Source organism: Anabrus simplex, chromosome 4 (genome assembly GCF_040414725.1).
Source record: "Anabrus simplex isolate iqAnaSimp1 chromosome 4, ASM4041472v1, whole genome shotgun sequence".
NCBI lineage: Eukaryota > Metazoa > Arthropoda > Insecta > Orthoptera > Tettigoniidae > Anabrus > Anabrus simplex.
In genome coordinates this window covers 124,441,841-124,467,972 of record NC_090268.1, presented here as the reverse complement: position 1 = coordinate 124,467,972, position 26,132 = coordinate 124,441,841, and the positions used below count along the sequence as shown (strand labels likewise).

Here is a 26,132-nt window from a genome sequence, read left to right as displayed (position 1 = left end):
CCCACAGGGGGTGTGTGTTTGGTCCGCGAGAGGTATTTTATTTCCCTCAAGTCCGCCGGCAAGCCGGTTAGGACCCCCCTATCCGCCACCTGGGACGCGCCACGTGGGAGTATCACCTGTCCCCCTGCTACGCCTGCGTAGCAGGTTCGTGGAAGCGTAATATTAACATTTCCCATGTTGCTAGGTTTCCGACTTTTTTTTTACATGTTTGAAAGATTACATTATGTTAGTATGATGTGTGCAGTGCCACAGACGTTGTGATCGCGTGTCACCTAGTACCACACTTGTCATAGGTTCGCTATCCCTATTCTAGACACTGTAACGTCTAGGACAGAAATAAATACAACTGCAATTTACAGATTGTGTGTAAATAGTGATTAGGCTTAATTGTAATGTTTAATGTAGTAATAGATAAATTAACTGTCACACGTAAACTACTGTGACACTGTGTTGACTGAGATAACCTACGACAGTAACAAGAAACTGGACCGAAGCCTGAACAGCTGCATAAGATATATTATCTTTAATCTGCGATATGATGCTCATATATCACGTTATTATAAGGATCTGTCGTGGCTTCGAGTGCACCAGCGCCGTGAACTTCACATGCTATCACTTCTGCACAAAGTACTTTCCACTAATACCCCTGATTATCTGTCTTCATCATTTTCCTACCTCTCGTCCTATCATGAACACAATACAGGATCTGGCTCCTCTCTTGCCATACCTGTAAACCGCACTGCTGTGTACAAGCGCTGCTTCATAATCTCTGTGTCTAGGTCATGGAATACGCTACTGGCGAACATTAGAGATCGGGCCAGGTAGGAAGACATCTGGGAGCGCATGCGCACTTTGGACTGTCTCGCGTAGCGTATCCCCTCCTAACAGAGCTCCTGCTACAAGGACAGTGCAGTGCATAAGTTTACACTCAGCTGCCGCGCTCTGCTTTCTAATTTTCCATTGAGTAGTAACTGTGGTGAGTGGTGGTGTACGTTAGGCCTATCTGTGACACTATGGAAGGCGTTAAAAGTAGCCTGCATCGTAAGGTGCTAAAGAGTCAGACTCGTGCAGCAATCTTGAACGTTATAGACTTTATTGGAAAGGGAGGCAATGGAAGAAAAGTTCGTGATAGATGGTAAAAAAAAAAAAGTGCAGGAAAGAGTAGCAGCAGCTGTTGGAGTGTCAGAAAGTTATTTGGTACGGATTAAGAGCGAAAAACGAAAGAATTAGGAAAACCTATGAATAGTCAAACAAAAACAGAATGCGCACAAAGAATATTACTGGACTGGACGACTTTGACGAAGGTGCCGTATGTCGTATTGTTAGCAAATTTAATTTAGATGAAAAATGTTTACCTACAGTTTAAAAAATTCGTGCAAAGTTAGGTAAAGACTTAAAGTTCAAAGGATCCAATACTAGTGTCAAGCGAATTCTTCGATCATTAGGATATCATCAGAAAAAAGGACTAAGACTAACAAGCGCATCCTAATGGAAAAACATGACATAAAATACAAAAGGTTTGTTTATTTAAAAAATGCCCAGTATCGGGCGGAGGATAGTTGTACATGCTGGCGGTGAAATGGGTTTCATCGAGAACTGTCTGCTAATCTGGAAGTCAGGCAGCAAGAGTGGCGACTACCACGATGACATGATTAGTGACTTTTTTTTAAGAGTATGAAAGATAACTTCCACCTCGCAGTGTTCTCGTAATTGACTACGCGTCATATCACAACAAGAAAGTAGATAGTGCTCCAACCTCCAGCTCACGGAAAGTGACGATGATCTCCTGGCTAGTGAATAGGAACCTTCCACGCCGTGAGACGATGTACAAACACGAGCTTTATGAGCTTATCAAATTGCACAAGCCGGCACACAAAACCTACGTCCTAGATGAACTCATGGAACAGTACGGACACTCGGTAATTCGACTGCCCCCATATCACCCTGAATTAAACAGTATTGAAATAATGTGGGCAAAAGTGAAGAACTGGGTAGCTTCTCACAACGTCACCTTCACTATTGACGACGTAGAGAAACTCACTTGACAGAAATTCGTGTCAATATCCGCCGATGACTGGAACATAAGGGATGGGGAACATTTTAAAGACATTTGGAGTCCTTTGCGATCCAGCTGGGAGCCGACGACACGTCATCCGGTGAGGACGACAGAAATGATGACGGAGGACTCAGTGGAATTGAAGAGATGTAGTGGACATAATAAAACAAGAATGTGCTCATTTTGTGAATAATTATAGTGTCATTATTTTATTACTTATTACTTCTAGTGCCATTTAAGTTATCTTCGTATACATACGTTGTTACTCAGCATATGTAGACCCATTATGGTGTTTCCTTTTATGAATTATATTTTGTTTCTGTACTTGAGAACAATTATATAATTATATATGTCATATCGTTAAGTCACATTTCTTATTTTACAACAAAACATTGGCATTAAGGAGCTAGGGACAAAGATCATATAGTCTAACACTGCTTTCTCGCCTTAAAGCAAAAGTACTTATTATTATTATTATTATTATTTCTTTCTTAATCTGCTTACCCTCCAGGGTTTTTCCCTCGGACTCAGCGAGGGATCCCACCTCTACCGCCTCAAGGGCAGTGTCCTGTAGCGTGAGACATTGGGTCGGGGGATACAACTGGGGAGAATGACCAGTACCTCGCCCAGGCGGCCTCACCTGCTATGCTGAATAGGGGCCTTGGTGGGGGATGGGAAGATTGGAAGGAAGCAGCCCTGGCCTTAAGTTAGGTACCATCCCGGCATTTGTCTGGAGGAGAAGTGGAAAACCACTTCCAGGATGGCTGGGGTGGGAATCGAACCCACCTCTACTCAGTTGACCTCCAGGCTGAGTGGACCCCGTTCCAGCCCTCGTACAACTTTTCAAATTTCGTGGCAGAGCCGGGAATCGAACCCGGGCCTCCGGGGGTGGCACCTAATCACGCTAACCACTACACCACAGAGGCGGACATTATTATTATTATTATTATTATTATTATTATTATTATTATTATTTCGTTTCACCCTCTTTGGGGTATGTTGAATCAATTCTTTCTCTGTGTGTTGTTCTTTACTTAGTGCCCAGTATTTCTTCATTCTTTCTGATCTTCGTTTCTTCTCGTCTTCCGAGATAATAGATGTGCCTTTTAATGTAGATTTGTTTTGGAACGTTATGTTTTCTTCTTTAGTTATTACTTTAGCTGTTCGACGGAATAGTGATTTTTCTGTAATTTTTAATTCTAACAAGTCTTTTTCAGTTTCTTTAAACTAGTTCGGTTTTGTTTTGAGTTACGGAAGAAGTCAAGATTTGTTCGGTTAATCATTGAGTTCATTCCGAGGAGAAGATGACCGTAAAAATTTATCCCCTTTCTTCGCATAATATCTGAGAGTTTTCAATTTTCTTGTAGCTTCTTCTTCTTCTTCTTCTTCTTCTTCTTATTATTATTATTATTATTATTATTATTATTATTATCGAGTTATTTTACATGACGTGGCTTAGGTTATGAAGCCTGGTGTTATAGCAAACCATATTCTACACTGTACATTTACAGCGTCGTAAAGTTAATTTTAAATCAAATTATAGTTTTAAAAAATAAGGACTACGCAAATTGATACACGGAAAGGATTTTGACAGCTAATGTAATAAGAGGTTAAATTATGTTCTAACTCCTTCAATCTATCTGTCATCTGTAACACTTCTAAATGCATTAATTTCGTCTAGGTATGTCTGTTATTTTCAGCCGGAAGGGAATTCCACTAACTGAAAATCTGTGGAGTGTTACATGTCAGTTAATACAAATATTTCGGCTCAACTGTACGTCGCCACAACACTGAGCGAGGAGGGGAAGTCAGCGTTCTCGCTCCCACGGCTCTGCTTTCTCACTCGCACACTTCCCCTCACCGGATGTCTTCCTAGCTGGCCCGATCTCTAGAGACAATCCTTCTCATCGCAAGTTTAAAGTTGCTTGCCGCGAGATTTGCTGGATAGATCTCGCTGACTTCCTGGATAATTGTGAATGAAGGAACTGAATGAGATGAAAGAATGGATTACTGTAGTTACATCATTTAAGTGTACTTTATTTTGTGTATTTTAAAATTAAGGATTCTTTTATTATTATTATTATTATTATTATTATTATTATTATTATTATTATTATTATTATTATTATTATTATTATTATTATTATTATTATTGTTACCGTGTTTTGGTGGTAGTTATGCATGAAAGAAGGTGCTGGGTGGTGAATAGGTCTCAAGCTACTAAAGTGAAATTAATTTTAAAATTTAACAAGGTTATATTTTCTTTTCAAAATTAGGTAACAACAAATAGAACAGGTACTTAGTAGCCGAAACACAATTGAAAAATACATTTACATAGGTACCCCATTTGGGGCTTCAAAAGTCAGAAACATAATTCTTGGGCAATCAGCTCAGTTTTACCCCAAACACAATTTTAACAGAGGGGCAGAAAACCCCATTCATACCTAGGAGCCCTTGCTCCAAATTACACTGAAAAGCCTCCTCGAGGCATACATTATACAATTTTCAAAAGAGCCACTCGCTCTCAATTTTAAGCCTCTCCCAGGCCACACCAAACTCCACCTTTAAGCTGTCCTCAAAGGACATATACACAGGGGTAAAATACCCAACCTACTGAGGTCTATTAAATGACAAGAAGGTTAATACATGACCTCTAAAATACAATTTGAGGGGAGGCGAACTTGCACTCCTAATACACTTTGTTTAAGACCTACTTGGCCTTAGGCCGTTAGTGCAAGGGCTAATCCCATACTACAGAGGTGACTTAAGAAAATAACAATTTACATTACATTACGGAAGAATTGGTTGAGAAAATAAGTTCACCTCCAGACAATGTGAGTGGGAGCTCGAGAGGGTTAGCACTCTCTATCCCAGAATGTAGCTTTACAAGAGAATAGATGAAAAGAGAAGTTACATTTTAGGAAAAGGTTACATAGTGGAACGCTTAGAACCCGCCCCGAAAATTAAACTGCTGAGCTAGCAAAGAAAGAATTTATTAATCGGCCATTACCTTGTTGCTGACCGCTGCCGAGGAAAGAGGCGCTTCCCGCCTCCTGCTATGTACTTAATACACTGAAAGATGGAACAGAAGTGGCCGAGAGACCCAAAAATCAGCAGTTTAAATACTCTCGCGGAAGTTTCTAGGCGTTAGGGGAATGAAAACACCCTCCCACAAACACTTTATTGGGTAGGACACAGCAACATATTCAAGTTGGGGGAAGATACATCTGATTGGATAGAAATTAATTTAAGAAATTCGGGATTGGTTAGGTTCAACACAAGGGGAAAGAAGGGGTGAATATTGCCAACTTAAACAATGACTGAAAGAAATTTAACAAAGAACAAACTCTTGAAATTAAATTTTCTCCAACAAAATAGTTCTTTGACTCCGCACTAGGTTGCACTATTGTTGATCTTCAGTAGTGTCCTCTAGGAGAGAAAGTTTACACTTCTTACTTCAAGCGAAACAAAAACACATCAAAAATGACACAGTTCAAAAACTCAAAATTTTCCACGTGGTGACATCTTCTGAGAAGGTAAAGAATTAACAGCGTAGATAAAGTTCAGACTTCCTCCAGCAGAGGAGTTTCACCTGGCGCAATTTTTAAATTAGCGGCGTGGAGGTGTACCGCCCGGTACAATTATTATTATTGCTATAGCTATTATTATTCTTTGTTTTATTTGTATTCGATATTATAAGTTTTGTAAATGTATACTCATCTAGTTTTTAAGTGTAAGAGAGGGCCTGTAGCCATAACTTCGCCACCAGTAAAGGCATTATCTATCTATCTATCTATCTATCTATCTATATCATGCATGTATCAAAGTAATTTGTATTGCAATAAATTATTTCTCTCTCTCTCTCTCTCTCTCTCTCTCTCTCTCTCCAGTTCCTGGCGAACTAGCCTATGGGAGTATTCTATTCTATTCTAATAATAAACACTATGCACCTGTTTGTCATATTTAGTAATATTTTTTGAGACCATGTTCATTCCGTTGATAATATGCATTGTGGGAAGTGTTCTTAAAACCCATCGTGATTTGTACGTACAGTGAAGCGTATGGGTGGGTACCATCGGTTTCTTATTTGCTTGATTCTGCAACTTATGGCATTTATACAGTATGAGGCAATGGATACATTTCATTCTTGATGATGATGATGATTGTTGTTTAAAGGGACCTAACAGCTAGGTCATCGGTCATTAATTGTAAGGGGTGAACGAAACGCAAATTAAAACTTCAAAATACATCCACTGACTACAATCTGATGATGATGATGCTTGTTGTTTTAAGGGGCCTAACATCAAAGGTCATCGGCCCCTAATGGTACGAAATGAAAGAACAAAAATTGCAAAGGCATCCACTGACCAAAATAAAAATAAAATATGGCATGAAGAATGAATGGATGGACAGGAACTCAACAAAACACAAAACAAACAAACAAAAACCATTGGATCGGACTCAATACAGATCGAAAATAACATTATTACCGACCAAGGAACCACTTATAAAGCACAATGATGCTTGGTGTCTAAAGGGGGTGCAAAATCCACGTCTAAGGCCCCACAGAATGGTACATGTCGCGAGTAAAATAGAACCATGGTATGTGTCATGTTGGGGTATTAATCAGAAGTAGCGAAGACCCACGGTGTTCCACAAAAGATGGTACTACTCACAAGTATTGCAATACGTACAAGTAACGCAGACTTATGGTGTGTCTCACACAATAGCCCAACTCAGAGTCAACGCAAACCGAGAAGGTTCCCCACCTAGGTGTACTAAACACGGGCGCCGGTATTTCCGTGGTGTTCCTCACATAGTGGGTACTAATCACAGGCAACGCAGACCCACGGTGCTGCTCATATAGTGGTACAACTCACAGGCTACGCCCAGACCCGCGGTGTTGCACACATGGGTACGACGCACGGGTACTGGAATCCACCAGGCCAGGCTTTTACTGATACTAATCACAAACCTATTTCGTACCGAATTTAGTGGTACTACTCGCAAGTACAGGCAACCTATGGTGTTCCCCGCGTGATGGTACGATTCAAAATTAGTTTCATGGTTCTAATTCAGTCAGCCCTTGGTCGCCCCTTTTAGTCGCCTCTCACGACAGGCAGGGGATACCGCGGGTGTATTCTACATGTGCGTCCCCCACCCGCAGGGGGTAGTGTGTTTGGTCCGCGAGAGGTATTTTATTTCCCTCAAGTCCGCCGGCAAGCCGGTTAGGACCCCCCTATCCGCCACCTGGGACGCGCCACGTGGGTCACCTCTCCCCCTGCTACGCCTTCGTAGCAGGTTCGTGGTGACTACAATCTAAAACAATTGAAGATGAAAGAATGATCGTGAAACAGAAACAATCAGTGGATCCAATTCACAATGCCTTAATTACCGGGATGATACTTATTATCTAAAGGGGCCCAAAATCCAGGCCAACGGCCCCTCATAATGGTACTAATCACAGGTAATGTAAGGTAATGTAGGCCCATGGTATGTCACACACAATGGCACCATTCACAAGCAACGCAGATCTATGGTGTTCCTCACATAGTGGGGCCATTCACAGGCCACGTATACTCATGGTGTTGCCCACATGGTGGTACTAATCATAGGCAATGTCTAACTAGACCCACGGTGTATCACACATTACGGTAACGCCCACAGGCAATACAAACTCGTGCTGTTCATCACGTAATGGTACTATTACTCTCAGGCAACGCATACCCATGGTTTTCCTCGCATAGGGGTATTATTCGCGGGCGCCAGCCAGACCATCGATGCTCTTCACTTAGTAGCACAAATCACTGGCAACCTAGACCCTTGGAGTTTCTCATAAAGTGGTACAATTCACAGGTGAATCAGACCCATTCTGAACACAGTGGAACCGACCGGTGGAATACACACGATGACCATTATCAACAGCAACGCCCAGACCCCAAGTGTTTCTCGCTAAATGCTACCACTCCTATTTACCGTAGACCCATCCTGCAAAGATGGAACTAGTCGCAACTAACATGGTGTTTCGCACGTAATGGTACTAATCACAAGTAGCCTAAAGGTCCTATTGTCATCATCCCATGGTCGCCCCTTTTATTCGCCTCGTATGACAGGCAGGGGATACCATGGGTGTATTCTACGTCTGCATCCCCCACCCATAGGTGTATTTCATTCTTGAAAGTAACTGCTATCATGAGAACGTGAGCTCTTCCTTACTTTTCTACGTTCGCATGGGTAAGTTATCGGGCTGTACCTTTTTTTAAGGCCTGTATCTTTCCGGTCCTAGATCCTTCCTACCCCATGAATGGCGAAAATCTAGATGGGTTAGTGCGAGGTTCAATTACAATTTACCATATCGTCGTTGCGCCTGCGAAAACCGCTATATGACAGTGTTGTTAGAGGAATACTGACCCGCAGCACAAATCTCCTTAGAGACAGATGATGATGATGATGATGCTTGTTGTTTAAAGGGGCCTAACATCGAGGTCATCGGCCCCTAATGGTACGAAATGATATAACAAGAGTTCATCCACTGACCAAAATAAAATAGAAAATGTCATGATGAATGAATGGACGGACATGAACTCAACCAGAAACAAAAAATCAAACAAAGAAACAAAAACCAGTGGATCAGATTTAAAAAAAAGATCGTAAATAATATTATTACTGACCAAGGGACCACTTATAAAACACAATGATGCTTGATGTCTAAAGGGGTGCAAAATCCACGTCTAAGGCCCCACAGGATGGTATATATCGCGAATAAAGTAGAACCATGGCATTTGTCATGTTGGGATACTAATGAAAAGTAGCGAAGACTCACGATGTTCCACAGAAGATGGTACTACTCACAAGGATTGCACTTCGTACCGGGAACGCAGACCTGTGGTATTGCTCACACAATGACGCCACTCAGAGCCAACGCAATGCGGTAAGGTTCCTCACCTAGGTGTACTAATCACGGGCGCCGGTATTCCCGTGGTGTTTCTCACATAGTGGGTACTAACCACAGGCAACACAGACTCACGGTGCCGCTCAGATAGCGGTACAACTCACAGGCTACGCCCAGACCCGCGGTGTTGCTCACATGGGTACGACGCAAGGGTACTGGAAACCCCCCGGGCCAGCCTCTTTACTGCTACTAATCACAAACCTATTTCATACCAATTTAGTGATACTACTCGCAAGTACAGGCAACCCATGGTGTTCCCCGCATGATGGTACGAATCAAGAGTAGTTTCATGGTTCTAATTCAATCATCCCTTGGTCGCCCCTTGTAGTCGCCTCTTACGACAGGCAGGGGATACCGCGTGTGTATTCTACATGTGCGTCCCCCATCCGCAGGGGGTAGTGTGCTTGGTCCGCGAGAGGTATTTTATTTCCCTCAAGTCCGCCGACAAGCCGGTTAGGACCTCCCTATCCGCCACCTGAGGCGCGCCACATGGGAGTATCACCTCTCCCCCTGCTACGCCAGCGTAGTAGGTTCGTGGTCTTAGAGACAAGAATTCTTTGAGAACCAGTATTGAAATATAGACAACAGATCCTTAGCAGCCCATGTTCGATCCCCGACTGGGTCGGGGAATTTTTACTGCGTGCGGTCAATTTGCTATAGCTCGGGGAATCGGTGATTGTATTAGTCTTAATACGCATCTCTTCATCTAAATACAACGTACCACTAACAATCACTACAGAAACACGCAATACCGAATAGATTCCACAAAATAGGATTGGTACCAGGAACTCGACCAATCCACACAAGCGCTCAGGGCTAGGAGAAGTAGAAGAAGAAAAGAAGAAGAAGAAGAAGTAATTAAGTCTTTTTCTTTTCTTTTTTATTTACAAGTTGCTGTATGTCGCACCGTCACATACGTCTTACGGCGACGATGGGATAGGAAAGGGCTAAAATGGGAAGGAAGCGACCTTAGCCCTAATTAAGGTACAGCTCCAGCATTTGTCTGGTGTGAAAATGGGAAAGCACGGAAAACCATTTTCAGGGCTGGCGACAGTAGGGTTCGAACCCACTATCTCCCGAATGCAAGGTCACAGCTGCGCGCCCCTAACCGCACGGCCAACTCGCTCTGTGTTTTAGGTTTCTCACAGAACGGGAGATCATTACGATATCGTGTTGAAAAAAACTGATCATTATAATGTAGAAGCAACATATAACTTTGTTGAAACTTAATTTACGTAAATTAGTAAGTTTCCAATTACACGGGAGTCGCTGACCAGTGCAGACTCTGGGTCATGTTATGGTGAGAACGTATTCGCTCAGAGTCTTCCAATTACCAAGAACATTCCATGAATTTGCAGTTAAAGAAAAAGAAGAATATGTATAGCGCAATTTCTTTAATAACATTTCCTTCTTGAAAGTGACCGCTATCATGAGAACGTGAGCTGTTTAGATGCCGATTACATCCAACGGCACATACATACTGTATACATCGAACAGGCAGGCGCCTACTCGCTACTAGAGTTGAAGGAACAAAAGTTAACTTACTATATTTGGTAGGTTTTTCAGTTCGTGATGTTCATCAGTGCAGAAAAATTATGGAGTAACCTATGGCATACTTCCTTTCTCATCTACCACACCTTCGACGGCGGCGACTAGGACCCCTCTCAAGAATTAAGTAGAACCTGGGACAGAACTTTTAACTTTGTATCGAATATCGAAGGAATGCGTATCCAAGACAGTAAAAGAGTGTCCAGTTCTCCCGTAAAGAGGAGAGTAGAGAGTAGAGAGGAGATTCCCCGTCTTGAAATAATGAGGCACACATATTCAACATTTACAGAAAAATAACAGCAACTACTACTACAACAATGGCGGCCCCATGGTGTAGCGGTAGCGTACCTGCCTCTTACCCGAAGGCCCCGGGTTCGATTCCCGGCCAGGTCAGGGATTTTTACCTGGCCCTGAGGGCTGGCTCGAGGTTCACTCAGCCTACGTGATTAGAATTGAGGAGCTACCTGACGGCGAGATAGCGGCCCCGGTCTAGAAAGCCAAGAATAACGGCCGAAATGATTCGTCGTGCTGACCACACGACACCTCGTAATATGCAGGCCTTCGGGCTGAGCAGCGGTCGCTCGGTAGACCAAGGCCTATCAAGGGCTGTAGTGCCATGGGGTTTGTTTGTTACTACAACAATACCGAACTCCTCGTGCCACCCAACCTGAGCGTCATTGAGCATTAGAACTACTCTTACCTGAAGAATGTAGGACTAAAGAAATTCAATTCATACAGCAAGTGGTCACAAAAATTTTATACTATTCACATATAGTATGTAAAATCCTTAGAAACAGCAGAAAGAATTCAGCCGAAAAACTAAAGCAAGAAAGAAAACACAGAAATCAAGATATGCATCACAGCAACCCATTCATTGAAAAAAAAATCATACCAGATACCAGAGCACTCAAGAAGCAAAATATAATCAACAGCTTCTCAACCATAAAACAACCTGTGACAGATCCTTCCACACTCGGTCAATACACAAGATAAATTGAAACAGACTGGTGTATATAAAATCATTTGTAAAACAGTTAATATTTTTACATGGATCAAACTGGAAAACGATTTGACATCAGGTTTCATGAACGCCTGGCGGTACTTCAGCTACATAAGCATGAAAAAAATCAGCAGTTGCTGCAGCACATATATATAACACAGGACCTGAAGTGTCAAACATACACAATTCTCTCACCATTTTACGCACACGTCAAAAGGGGATAAAACTGAGTATTTTAGAAACTCTAGAAATTTGTAGACATCAATTAATAGATGCGCAACATATGCTCAATGATAACATTAAAAATTAATATTTTAAAGCAAGACTATGCTTTAGCAGCAACTGTTTATTTCTGAAACGACACACACCTTTACTTGACCCAACATAGATGTAGCACAGCTGTCATGATGATGATGATGATGATGATGATGATGCTTGTAGTTTAAAGGGGCCTAACATCGGGGTCATCGGCCCCTAATGGTACTAAATGAAATGACAACAAAAAGTTCAAAATCATCCACCGATCAAAAAAAAATGTCATGAAGAATGAATGGATGGACATGAACCCCCAATAAATACAAGCAAACAAAAAAAACAGTGGATTCGACTCAAAAATATCATAAATAATAGTATGACTGACCAAGGGATACCTTATAAAGCACAATCCTGAATCGAGGATGCTTGATGTCTACAGGAGTCCAAAATCCAGGTCTAAGGCTCCTCAGAATGGTACATGTCGCGAGTAAAGTAGAACCATGGTATTTGTCATGTTGGGGAACTAATCAAAAGTAGCGAAGACTCACGGTGTCCCACACAAGATGGTACTACTCACAAATAAGGTACTTCGTACAGGTAACCCAGAGCTATGGTGTTTCTCACAATGGCGCCATTCATAGCCAACGCAAACCGATGAGGTTCCTCACCTGGGTGTACTAACCACAGAGACTCTTACTATCCCGTGGTGTTCCTCACATAGTGGGTACTAATCACAGGCAACGCAGACCCACGGTGTCGCTCATATAGTGGTACAACTCACAGGCAACGCCCAGACTCGCGGTGTTGCTCACATGGGTACAACTGGCGGGTACTGGAAACCCAGAGACCAGCCTCTTTACTGCTACTAATCACAGACCTATTTCATACCTAATATAGCGGTACTACTTGCAAGTACAAGCAAACCCATGGTGTTCCCCGTGTGATAGTACGAATCAAAAGTAGTTTCATGGTTCTAATTCAATCATCCCTTGGTCACCCCTTTTAGTCGCCTCTCACGACAGGCAGGGGATACCGTGGGTGTATTATTTGTCTGCGTCCCCCACCCACAGGGTGTAAAGAGAGAGAGAAAAGAAGAAAGAAAGGATCCGTCACTTCGAAAGATGAAGTAACGGACGAAGTAAGGCAAGGGGCACGAAGGGCGTGAAAATGAAAGACTCCCTAGGCCTCGAATGCTCTAATAGCGTCGGGGTCGGAAAAGAACAAGAGTTGACCAAGGGAGGTCTGACAGAATAGACGAAAGTGAGGAGCCTAGCACAAGTAAGTGGAAGCAATGCCAAGACTCAGCTAAAGGCCCCGTGGTCGCCAATCCACACTCCCAAGTTAAGAGCCTCTTGGGCCCCTGTTAGTCGCCTCTATGACTGGCTGGGGATACCGCGGGTGTACTCTACATGTGCGTCCCCCACCCGCAGGGGGTAGTGTGTTTGGTCCGTGAGAAGTATTTTATTTCCCTTAAGTCCGCCGGCAAGCCGGTTAGGACCGCCTTATCCGCCACCTGGGACGCGCCACGTGGGAGTATCATCTCTCCCCCTGCTACGCCAGCGTAGTAGGTTCGTGGCGCACAGCTGTGAGCTTGCATCCGAGAGATAGAGGGTTCGAACTCCACTGTCGGCGGCCCTGAAGATAGTTTCCCGTAGTTTCCCATGTTCACAGCAGATGAATGTTGGGGTTGTACCTTAATTATGGCCACGGCCGCTTCCTTCCCACTCCTAGAATTTTCCTATCCCATCGTCGCCATAAGACCAATCTGTGTCGGTGCGCCGTAAAGCAAAGTGAAAAAAGAAAAACACACATGTAATAAATTCATAATCCACATAGGCCTAGCTTCTGCTATTCAGTGCAATAGTATAATGTTCTCTGAAAACAACTGTGTAGGCCTGTAAAGCAGCAATTTTGTGTCACCATTTTCACCACCTGACAATAGAGCAAAGTTTTTGAAACGCGTTATGAAATAAATTATTGAAACTTGTGACCCATAAACTTAAGTTTTCTCGAAAATAACATGTTAGAATAGTATTCTTATAAAGATAGACAAGTAACAAAAATTGCACTCTTAAAATAATTTACATCAAGTGACTTATCGACAAAACAATTATATTTAGTTCTAAATACGTTTAAATTCAGTATAACTGAAAAGCATTTCAGAATATTTCGTATTTCAAGCCGGCCCCGTGGTGTAGGGGTAGCGTGCCTGCCTCTTACCCGGAGGTTCCGGGTTCGATTCCCGGCCAGGTCAGAGATTTTTACCTGAATCTGAGGGCTGGTTCGAGGTCCACTCAGCCTACATGATTACAATTGAGGAGCTATCTGATGGTGAGATAGCGGCCCCAGTCTAGACAGCCAAGAATAACGGCCGAGAGGATTAATCGTGCTGATCACATGCCACCTCGTAATCTGCAGGCCTTCGGGCTGAGCAGCGGTCGCTTAGTAGGCCAAGACCCTTCAGGGCTGTAGTGCCATGGAGTCAGTCAGTCAGTCGGATTTCTTAGAATTGAACAATGTTTTCGTTTTGTTAACGAAATCCTCTTAAATTAAAAATAGCTTGGAAACGATCATTTTTGAGAGCGAGTTTAATGTAGAAGTATTATCTACATAATCAGTCCGGTTAAACCGTAAGTTTATATAATACATTAACGGACTGCAAATAAACGGAATTCTATTGAATGTATGTTTGCTTTGAAAAAAGTCTGCTTACCCTGTTTAGATGCATCTCTTAATGAGGAGGGAGATATTCATCTGTTCTGTTCAGGAGTGGATTTGCGTGACTGCACATTGTACTCTTTGTTGATATCTATCGCCTAGACGTGACGTCATCATGGCCACCCGGTAGCAACTTCTGGGTGATGTCATGGATCTATTATTTAGGGAGGCCTTCCGATACTGGTTGTGGCGCCATTATCTCCTTGACAAATGGCTCCCAGTTCGTTGTATCATCGCCAAACAAGTACTAACGAACACCCAGACAGCTGCAGCACCTTTAGGTGTTGGAAGATAAATAACGAGTAACAAAAGTGATGATCCCAATTATATCTCCGTCTGCTCCATGAGTAGTATTCAAACGTCCTGAGCCAAACTTTCGCTCGAGAAAGATTTCTAGTTACAAATACAGGGTGTAACAGAACTATACCGACAAAAATGTTAGGGATGCTCTTCGTGTTATTTTGGGAACGATGGTGCAATCGGATTGGCGAAGAATATTTTTTCCTTTCCAGAAAATGAGGTAATTTTGACTTGCGGGCACGCGATTCACATTGACGAAATTGCCATATTTGCTATGCGAGAGAGCCAGGCGCTGCCTGGTGCTCTGATTCAGAGGAGGGAAGAGAAGGGAGGGGAAGTGGGAAGTGGGAGACAGAGGTGATTCTCGGGGCGAATGCACATGTTTCTCGTTCGTTTCGCGTAGTTTCTCACCAGCCCCAGTAGGCACAAATTGCCTACTACGCGAACCCAGTAGAAAGATGTTGAATATGATGCTTGTTGTATAAAGGGACCTAACATCTAGGCCATCGGACTCTAATGGTACAAAATGTTATGACAATTTAAACATCCATAATCCTCCACTGACCAGAATTCGAAAAGGTGAGGACGAAGAATGAATGGATGGATATGAAATTAAAACAATCAGTGGACCCTACCCGCAATGCCTCACATTCCCAGAAACTAGGTTAGTATTACCGACCAAGTGACTGCTTCTATGGCAAAATACTGAATCGATGATGCTTGTAGTCAAAATGGGTCCAAAATCCAGGCCATCGGCCCCTCATAATTGTACTTATCGCTACGGAAGTAGAACCATGTTATTTGTCCTGTTGCGGTACTAATCAAAAGTAGCGTAGACTCGCGGCATTCCACACAATATGGTACTACTCATAGGTAATGACATTCGCACACGTAACACTGACCTATGGTGTTTCGCACACTGCGGCGCTGTTTACAGGCAACACAAACCTATGGGGTTCCTCACATAAGTGGACTAACCACAGGAACCCGCACTATCCCGTGGTGTTCCTCACAGAGTGGCTACTAAGCATAGGCAAGGCAGAACCATGGTGTCGCTCTTCCCATGGTGTTGCTCATACAGTGGTACGAAATAAAGAAGGAAATTACTGCGCACTTTCTTTCGGTACTTGCGAGTAGTACCACTATGTTAGGTACAAAATAAGTTTGTGGTTAGTAGCGACAGACTCTGGGTCGGGGGATACAACTGGGGAGAAGGACCAGTACATAGCCCAGGCTGCCTCACCTGCTATGCGGAACAGGGGCCTTGCGGGGGGATTGGAAAATTGGAAGAGATAGACAAGGGACAGGGAAGGAAGCGGCCGTTGCCTTAAGTTAGGTACCATCCCGGCATTTACCTGGAGGAGAAGTAGGAAACCACGGAAAACCACTTCCAGGATGGCTGAGGTGGGAATCGAACCCACCTTTACTCAGTTGACTTCCCGAGACTGAGTGGACCCCGTTCCAGTCCTCGTACCACTTTTCAAATTTCGTGGCAGAGCCGGGAATCGAACCCGGGCCTCCGGGGGTGGCAGCTAATCACACTAACCACTACACATAGAGGCGGACTGGGTAGGTAATAGAAAACCAAATTAGAAAGAGAGAAAGAATTCCAAACAATTGTTAAATTATTAAATAAAGAATGTATTACTCTGGGAGGAACAGCAATTTTTATATCTTACTAGCGAATGTACCCGTGCTTCGCTACGGTATTCTACATTGTATTCGAATATCGAAGTAAATAGTGTACATGCAGTAAATAAGATAGTTTTAAAATTGCATGTCTCTTAGCGTTATCCGAGAAAGAGCATGGGGAGGTCCCCGTACGTTTCCAATGTAAAGTGTTTGTTACGGATTTGTGATATAACGGCAGGCTCACTTGCCTACTGGCATTCACAATCAGGTTGGGAAGTTTACATTATAATTGCAGGCCCCATTGCCTACTATGCGGACAGAATCGATTTGGGGAGTTTTCGTTAAAATGGCAGCCCCCCTTTCCTACCTCCAGACAGATTACAGTTTTTATTATAATGGCAGGCAATTACCCTACTATCACTCGAAATTGAGTTGTGCAGTTATCATTATAATGACAGGCCCCTTTTCCTACTGCCAGCCAGCGTACTGCCAGTCACACCAAGTTGGTGAGTTTCCATCAAAATAGCAGGCCACTATGCCTAATGCCAGTCACATTTTAGATGAGTACATTTCTTTATAATGGCGGGCACCCTTGCCTACTGCCAAACACAATCGGGTAGGGGAGTTTTAAACAAAACTGCATGCTCACTTACCTTCTGCAAGTCAAATCGAGAAGGGAACTATTCATTACAATTGTAGGCCTTCCTTACTAATGACAGTTACACAGGAGTTGGAGAAGGAACCCTTTCCTACTGCCAGTCAAAGTCGGTGTGGGGAGTACTGATTACAATAGCAGACCGACCCTTTCTCGATCGCTAAATCGACATCAGTGAATATATATAGATCGACATACGAAAGTATATGCGTGTTTACAATATTGAAGACCTTCATTTACAGATTAACTGCTACTAAACGTACGTCATATCGACAAAGGATTATACCATAAGACACGCCGGATTTAGTGGCCTAAATGGCTGGTCCAATGATATGTCATCTATTCTTGGGTCAGATTTAGAAACGTGGAACAGGGTAAAGGTTTTGTAAGATCATCTCACATTACATTACTTTTCGGATAATAATGTGACAGCTACATACGTAGCATTTGGCTCACATATGGCTACTGAGTGGGCCAATTTTCGTGAAGAGTTTGATGATTCTATATTTCATATAAGTAATTGAAAGTATGAATAATGCATGTGAAAATTCCAAATTGACTTAACATCGATTAATAGAGAAAAATCAAACGTAAAAGGGATACAGATACGGCATAAAGTCATAAGACCAAGGTTGTAGATCATTCCAAATTGAACGGAGATTGTGCAATCCGTTACGTGATAGGAATTTCCGAAGGTCTGCACCATCATTAAAATTGCCTGCATATTTCGATATTCTTCGGGGATAAAAAATGAAAAATTTAATGATATAGGATTTTTCATTCGTTACAGGCTAAAACGTATAATTTTGTCAAATTTCAATTATCTTCTTATTCTTCTGGCAGATTATGCCACAATGTGGATTTTGGGCGAGGCGGGTAAAAATTAGGACTTTCAGGAAATCAAAAATTATGGAGATTGTTATTATTACCCCTTAAACGGAAAGCTGTAGGAAAATTTCGCCAAAATAGTCAGTGTAGAGGTACACAGTCGTTACGATTTGATTTATATAGATAAGGAATCTGCTCCATGTAAAACACCTTTTGGGCTATGTCCGCTGGACTTAACCTGCAAAAGTGACCATTCATGATATCTCCCTTATTAATCCTCCTGACGAAAAAATGCACATGAAAAAAAAGGTTTAGAGGTGGAATTCCATCAGGTTTGGTCGATTTCCAGTCAGGTTGGTCTTGTTCTGTATATATTGTGGAAGAGTAAAATCACCATTTCGGTTCCTTATAAACCGCCAGTCCATTCCGGAACATGAAATGTTATTTACGTTTAAAACCTACCTTTGGACAGGTGGATGCTAAATATAAATTTTGTTTCGAATGTCTTCAGTAGTTTTCAAGTTGTAAGGAATACGCTTTACACGCACCCGCTCGTGAGTTAAGTCCGATGGGACTTGTACAGAAAAACGGTCCTTTAATGATATCTCCCTTATTGATCCTCGTATCGAAATGATGCACATGAGAAAAAAAGGTTTAGACATTAATTTCTACCAAGGTAGGTAGACTTCCATAAACTTTTGTTGTGTATATTTTTTGGAAGTGCAAAATCACTGTTTCGGTTTCGTATAAACCCCCAGTTAGTTCAGGGATTTAGAAACAATATTTGCCCTGAAACCTATCAAGGACAGGTGTATTCTAAATACGAATCTTGGTGGAAATGCATCCAGTAGTTTCTAGCATTCACGTACATACGGCGTAATTAAGGAAGAAAATAATACAGTTAAGAATGTTGAAACTAATAGAAAATGGATTATAACTGAGGACAGCCGGATAACGACAAATAAATAAATGCCGTGAGTTATGGATATAATAAAGCGCTAACAGAGGAGAAATTTAGGTTCAGTGATTCTTAGGTAAACAAATATGAAGATGACTAATGGTGTTATTACTTAATCTATTCGAGGGCGGTTATAACCTCCAACGATATTCCGCCAATATCCCGCAGATGAGCCGATTGATGCCTCTCTTGCCATCTACCCAAGGAACAACCACGAATTTAAAAGCATGATGAGGAAAATGGCAATACGTTACTTCCCTACTGGCATGCAGTCAGAGACGTTGCCATGGTAACCTGTAGGTTCGTTGTCGGTCTGTCGGTCACTAAATGCAGAGCATGATACCAGCAGAAAATTGTAAATTTCTCCGTCATGTGAAGAGTAAGGTAAATTATGAACATAACGAAAGTTGTTTATAATGAAGAGACGTTTCACGTACGGTAAACGAAGTTTACAGAAAATCAATAGTATAAGAGAAAATAGAGGAAAACCACTGTGGTTTTCCTATAAACACCCCGTCTATTCAAAGATTTTAAAATTATATGCATATCGGAACCTTTCCTGGGATGAGTATACTCTAAATATGAAGTTTGGCTGAGATCTATCCAGCCGTTTCGACGTGATGGTGGGAAAACCACTCTGGTTTTCCTATAAACCCCCCGTCTATTCAAGGATTTTAAAATGATATGCATATCTAAACCTTCCCCGGGATTAGTATACTCTAAATACAATGTTTGGTTGAGATCCATCCAGCCGTTTCGACGTGATGGTGGAAAAACCATTCTGATTTTCCTATAAACCCCCCATATATTCAAATATTTTAAAATGATATGCATATGGAAAAGTTCCCCGCGATGAGTATCCTCTAAATATGAAGTTTGGTTGAGATCTATCCAGCCGTTTCGACGTGATGGTGGAAAAACCATTCTGGTTTTCCTATAAACCCCCTGTCTATTCAAGGATTTTAAAATGATATGCATATCAAAACCTTCTCCGGGATGAGTATACCCTAAATATGAAGTTTGGTTGAGATCTATCCAGCCGTTTCGACGTGATGGTGGAACAGACAAACAGACAGACAAACAGAAACAATTTTATTTATCCCCGCCCAAAGGAGTCCTATGAGTGCCTTACACAACAGTATATTTTTTTCCCAGATATTAAATCTTATTTGTACCTATTTTGGTTGACAGCTATGCCCAAACGTACATGCATAATCTCACTGCTCTAGAATCCTGGAGCTGACGTTGCCATGGTTACGGCAGTTCATTTCTTTATCCGATTCCTAGAGCAGGGGTAGTGTGGTGCCAATATCTCCGTAACGGTTGGTTTTAGGGCCTTAAAACATGGTTTTCGGGCCCATAGGGCTTACCGAGTTTTGTTCTTTGCGTCAAGAGGATTAAATTGAGCTTTGTCTCGTCCTTATACGACAAATTCGATATTTTGCCTATAATAGTATAAGAGAAAATGGAGGAAAACCGTTTTTCCTATAAAACCCCCGTCTTTTCAAAGATTATAAAATGATATGCATATCGAAACCTTCCCCGGGGTCAGTATACTCTAAATATGAAGTTTGGTTGAGATCTATCCAGCCGTTTCGACGTGATGGTGGAACAGACAAACAGAAACAATTTTATTTATATAGATGACGGATAAGCATGAGCACGTTGAAAAGTGCAGATTTCCACTTCGAGATTCATACCTCCTAAACGGTTTATGATATTAAGAAACGGTTTGCGCCATCAGACGCCTCGTTATTCGCTCTACATGTTTGTTTCTAAACCATTTCCTCGTATCTCCCATATTAAGGGGTAAATTGAGTTCAAATTTTGAATAGGGTGAAATTTGGGTACATTTTTAACATTTTACATTACATTTTGACTACTTATGTATAAGCTAGAATCATGAAATATGGTACACATATGTCCCTTAATCGTGCCAATGTGCGCACACAACGTGATGATCCTATCATTCTTATAAGTGTGTCAAACAATAAAATATACTTGTAAAAATCACCAAATTTACGAACAATCCAGAAATACGGCCAAATTTAACGTATAAGGGAGAGAGATACGACAAAATATCACAGGACCAATGCTGTAGATCACTCCGAATTGAACGGACATTGTGCCATCCGTTTTGTGATACGACTTACCGTTTAGCCAAAAAATAGCTCAAAAGGAATGTCTGCGCAGTCATTAAAATTGCCTCCATATTTCGATATCTTTGGGGTTAAAAAGTGAAAAATTTGAACACATTGGAATTTTCCCGTCGGTTAGGGACCAAAAGCTATAATTTCACCAAATTTCAATTGTCTACCTCGTCTCGCAGGTTGTGCCGCCATTTTGATTTGGGGGGATGGGGGATAAAAATGAGGAAATTCCCGAAAATTTTTAAGCCCACGGAACCTATAGGTTATCGTTTTGGATATACTATACGACTGTGTTCTTATGCTGAGCCCAAAATTTGAGCCCCCCCAGCGTGCCCCCTTCAGGGAATTTTGAGAATTTCCGATTTTTCTAGGGATCCTGGGGTCATCAGTTTCCCTCGTACCAAGTTTCAAATTTCTGAGATTTCTGGAAGTGCCTCATTAATTCACGTCTTTTTTCATTTTCAAATATTTATATATACATCGCTCCAGCCCGACTTGCTTTTATATATATAGATGACGGATAAGCATGAGCACGTTGAAAAGTGCAGACTTCCACTTCGAGATTCATATCTCCTAAACGGTTTATGATATTAAGAAACGGTTTGCGCCATCAGGCGCCTCATTTATCGCTCTACATGTTTGTTTCTAAACCATTTCCTAGTATCTCCCATATTAAGGGGGTAAATTGAGTTCAAATTTTGAATAGGGTGAAATTTGGGTGCATTTTTAACATTTTACATTACATTTTGCCTACTTATGTATAAGCTAGAATCATGAAATTTGGTACACATATGTCCCTTAATCGTGCCAATGTGCGCACACAACGTGATGATCCTATCATTCTTATAAGTGTGTCAAACAATAAAATATACTTGTAAAAATCACCAAATTTACGAACAATCCAGAAATACGGCCAAATTTAACGTATAAGGGAGAGAGATACGACAAAATGTCACAGGACCAAAGTTGTAGATCACACCGAATTGAAGAGACATTGTGCCATCCGTTTTGTGATACGACTTACCGTTTAGCCAAAAAATAGCTCAAAAGGAATGTCTGCGCAGTCATTAAAATTGCCTTCATATTTCGATATCTTTGGGGTTAAAAAGTGAAAAATTTATACACATTGGAATTTTCCCGTCGGTTAGGGACCAAAAGCTATAATTTCACCAAATTTCAATTGTCTACCTCGTCTCGCAGGTTGTGCCGCCATCTTGATTTGGGGGGATGGGGGATAAAAATGAGGAAATTCCCGAAAATTTTTAAGCCCACGGAACCTATAGGTTATCGTTTTGGATATACTATACGACTGTGTTCTTATGCTGAGCCCAAAATTTGAGCCCCCCCAGCGTGCCCCCTTCAGGGAATTTTGAGAATTTCCGATTTTTCTAGGGATCCTGGGGTCATCAGTTTCCCTCGTACCAAGTTTCATATTTCTGAGATTTCTGGAAGTGCCTCATTAATTCACGTCTTTTTTCATTTTTAAATATTTATATATACATCGCTCCAGCCCGACTTGCTTTTATATATATAGATAGATGACGGATAAGCATGAGCACGTTGAAAAGTGCAGACTTCCACTTCGAGATTCATATCTCCTAAACGGTTTATGATACTAAGAAACGGTTTGCGCCATCAGACGCCTCATTTATCGCTCTACATGTTTGTTTCTAAACCATTTCCTATTATCTCCCATATTAAGGGGGTAAATTGAGTTCAAATTTTGAATAGGGTGAAATTTGGGTGCATTTTTAATATTTTACATTACATTTTGCCTACTTATGTATAAGCTAGAATCATGAAATTTGGTACACATATGTCCCTTAATCGTGCCAATGTGCGCACACAACGTGATGATCCTATCATTCTTATAAGTGTGTCAAACAATAAAATATACTTGTAAAAATCACCAAATTTACGAACAATCCAGAAATACGGCCAAATTTAACGTATAAGGGAGAGAGATACGACAAAATGTCACAGGACCAAAGTTGTAGATCACTCCGAATTGAAGGGACATTGTGCCATCCGTTTTGTGATACGACTTACCGTTTAGCCAAAAAATAGCTCAAAAGGAATGTCTGCGCAGTCATTAAAATTGCCTTCATATTTCGATATCTTTGGGGTTAAAAAGTGAAAAATTTGAACACATTGGAATTTTCCCGTCGGTTAGGGACCAAAAGCTATAATTTCACCAAATTTCAATTGTCTACCTCGTCTCGCAGGTTGTGCCGCCATCTTGATTTGGGGGGATGGGGGATAAAAATGAGGAAATTCCCGAAAATTTTTAAGCCCACGGAACCTATAGGTTATCGTTTTGGATATACTATACGACTGTGTTCTTATGCTGAGCCCAAAATTTGAGCCCCCCCAGCGTGCCCCCTTCAGGGAATTTTGAGAATTTCCGATTTTTCTAGGGATCCTGGGGTCATCAGTTTCCCTCGTACCAAGTTTCAAATTTCTGAGATTTCTGGAAGTGCCTCATTAATTCACGTCTTTTTTCATTTTTAAATATTTATATATACATCGCTCCAGCCCGACTTGCTTTTATATATATAGAAAACATTATGTGGAAGAGGGAATACAATAAGCACTAACGAAAATAATTAAGGGTGAGGAACATGTTCGTACTAGAATATGTTACGCTTTATTAAATTTAGGACAGGGGAGGGGGGAGATAACATGTAGATGGCATATAATTACTAGTAGATATAAATGTAAGTTAATATAAATGTAGAAGTAGATAAATAGTTGTAACCAATTTGACTCTGTCTTAGTCTTATTTAATGTGTTATTTCATTTTATTCCTGACCCGGGTCAAATGACTGGAAACAGGCTGTGGAATTTGATTTTTAATTTGATGACGATGGTGATTGTAGTTTAAAGGGGCCTAACATCGAGGTCATCGGCCCCTAATGGTACGAAATGAGACGGAATGGAATGACAAATTAAAAGTCTAAAATTCTCCACCGACCAGAAATCAAAGCGTGAGAACGAAAAATGAATGGATGGGCATGAATTTAAAACAATCAGTGGATGCGACCCGCAATGCTTTACATTCACACAAACAGACGTAAAACAATATGATTACTGACCAAGGGACTGCTGCTATAGCATAACATTGAATCGATGATGCTTGCAGTCTAAAGGGGGTCCAAAATCCAAGTTATCGGTTCCTCATAACGGTACTTATCGCTAGGAATGTACAACCATGGTATTTGTCACGCTGCGGTACTAATCAAAAGTAGCAGAGACTCGCGGTATTCCACACATTATGGTAATGCTCACAGGTTATGAAATTCGACATATACTATAGACTTATGGTTTTTCTCATATTGCGGCGCCATTTACAAGCAACGCAACCCTATTCAATATTTTAAAATCATTTTTAAGGTAACTAGCTGGTGTACCTGTGCTTCGCTACGGTTGATGATGATGATGCTTGTTGTTTAAAGGGGCCTAACATTAAGGTCATCGGCCCCTAATGGTACGAAATGAAAGAACAAAAATGTCAAATTCATCCACTGACCAAAAAAATAATACTGTCGTCATGAAGAATTAATGGATGGACATGAACCCAACAAAAAAAATTTTAAAAAAAGGAAATAAACAGCCAAAATACAGTGGATCAGACTCAAAGATCATACATAATTGATTACTGACCAAGGGACCACTCATAAAGCTTGATGATGCTTTATGTCGAAAGGGGTGCAAAATCCATGTCTAAGATCCCACAGAATGGTACATGTCGCGAGTAAAGTAGAACCATGGTATTGGCATGTTGGGGTACTAATCAAAAGTAGCGAAACTCACGGTTTTCCACACAAGACGGTACTACTCACAAGTATTGTACTTCGTACAGGTAACGCAGACCTATGGTGTTTCTCACACAATGGCGCCACTCATAGCCAGCGCAAACCAATGAGTTTCCTCACCTAGGTGTACTAGGCACGGATGCCGGTCCCACGGGCCCCGTGGTGTTCCTCACAGAGTGGATACTAATCAAAGGCAACGCAGACCCACGGTGTCGCTCATATAGTGGTACAACTCACAGGCTACGCCCAGACCCGCAGTGGTGCTCACATGGGTACGACGCACGGGTACTGGAAACCTCCAGGCCACGCTCATGACTACTACTAAACACAAACCCATTTCGTACCGAACATAGTGGTACAACTCGCAAGTACAGGCAACCCATGGTGTTCCCCGCGTGATGGTACGAATCAAAAGTAGTTTCATGGTTCTAATTCATTCATCCCTTGGTCGCCCCTTTTAGTCGCCTCTCACGACAGGCAGGGGATACCGTGGGTGTATTATTCGTCAGCCTCCCCCACCCACAGGGGGTGTGTGTTTGGTCCGCGAGAGGTATTTTATTTCCCTCAAGTCCGCCGGCAAGCCGTTTAGGACCCCCCTATCCGCCACCTGGGACGCGCCACGTGGGAGTATCACCTCTCCCCATGCTACGCCTGCGTAGAAGGTTCGTGGGCTTCGCTACGGTATTCTCAAAAAATACTCTCTCTGTAGTTTTCCCAACTGAAGTCAACATAGGTCATTATAATGACGTCAGTCGGAATGTAGCGATTAAAAGCAATGTTAGTATATAAAATGCTCGATCAAATGAAAAGCGCACATTTTCTCACTTTTAGCGAACTGTATGTCCTACGGTGCCGATCTAACACTCCAAAGTTCCAGTGCTGGAATGACCAGGCCGCAGACAACCGCGAGCATTCCTCCGCCAATATTCCGTTAAATGTGCACACTGTTCATTCCAATCAATGCCTCAGAGTAGGGATTGAATAGCTGAATAGCTGGAATGCTACGATGAACCAGTAAGTTACGTAAAATTAGTATCAGAAAATGTATGAACCAGAGGAATGACATACTAAAGAAGAGAGGCATCTAACTCCCCAGCTACTTCCCGTCAACATTCAGGCAGGCCATTATACTTAGTACGCAGCATCGGGAGAGCCGAACTTGTTCTCGGACACCCCGGAACTAAAAACCATGCGCCATTTTATTACACACCCTAAATACTTGAAATTATTCACCAGTTCCAGGTTTGTGTTTTGTACCTGGCATT

General features: G+C 41.8%; 1 protein-coding gene across 2 annotated transcripts in view; it reads left to right on the top strand.

Moving 5' to 3' along the window:
* Positions 1-26,132, top strand: part of LOC136871691 (breast cancer anti-estrogen resistance protein 3 homolog) — an 877,056-nt gene that overhangs the window by 458,218 nt on the left and 392,706 nt on the right. The gene's annotated exons all lie outside the window — the stretch shown is intronic.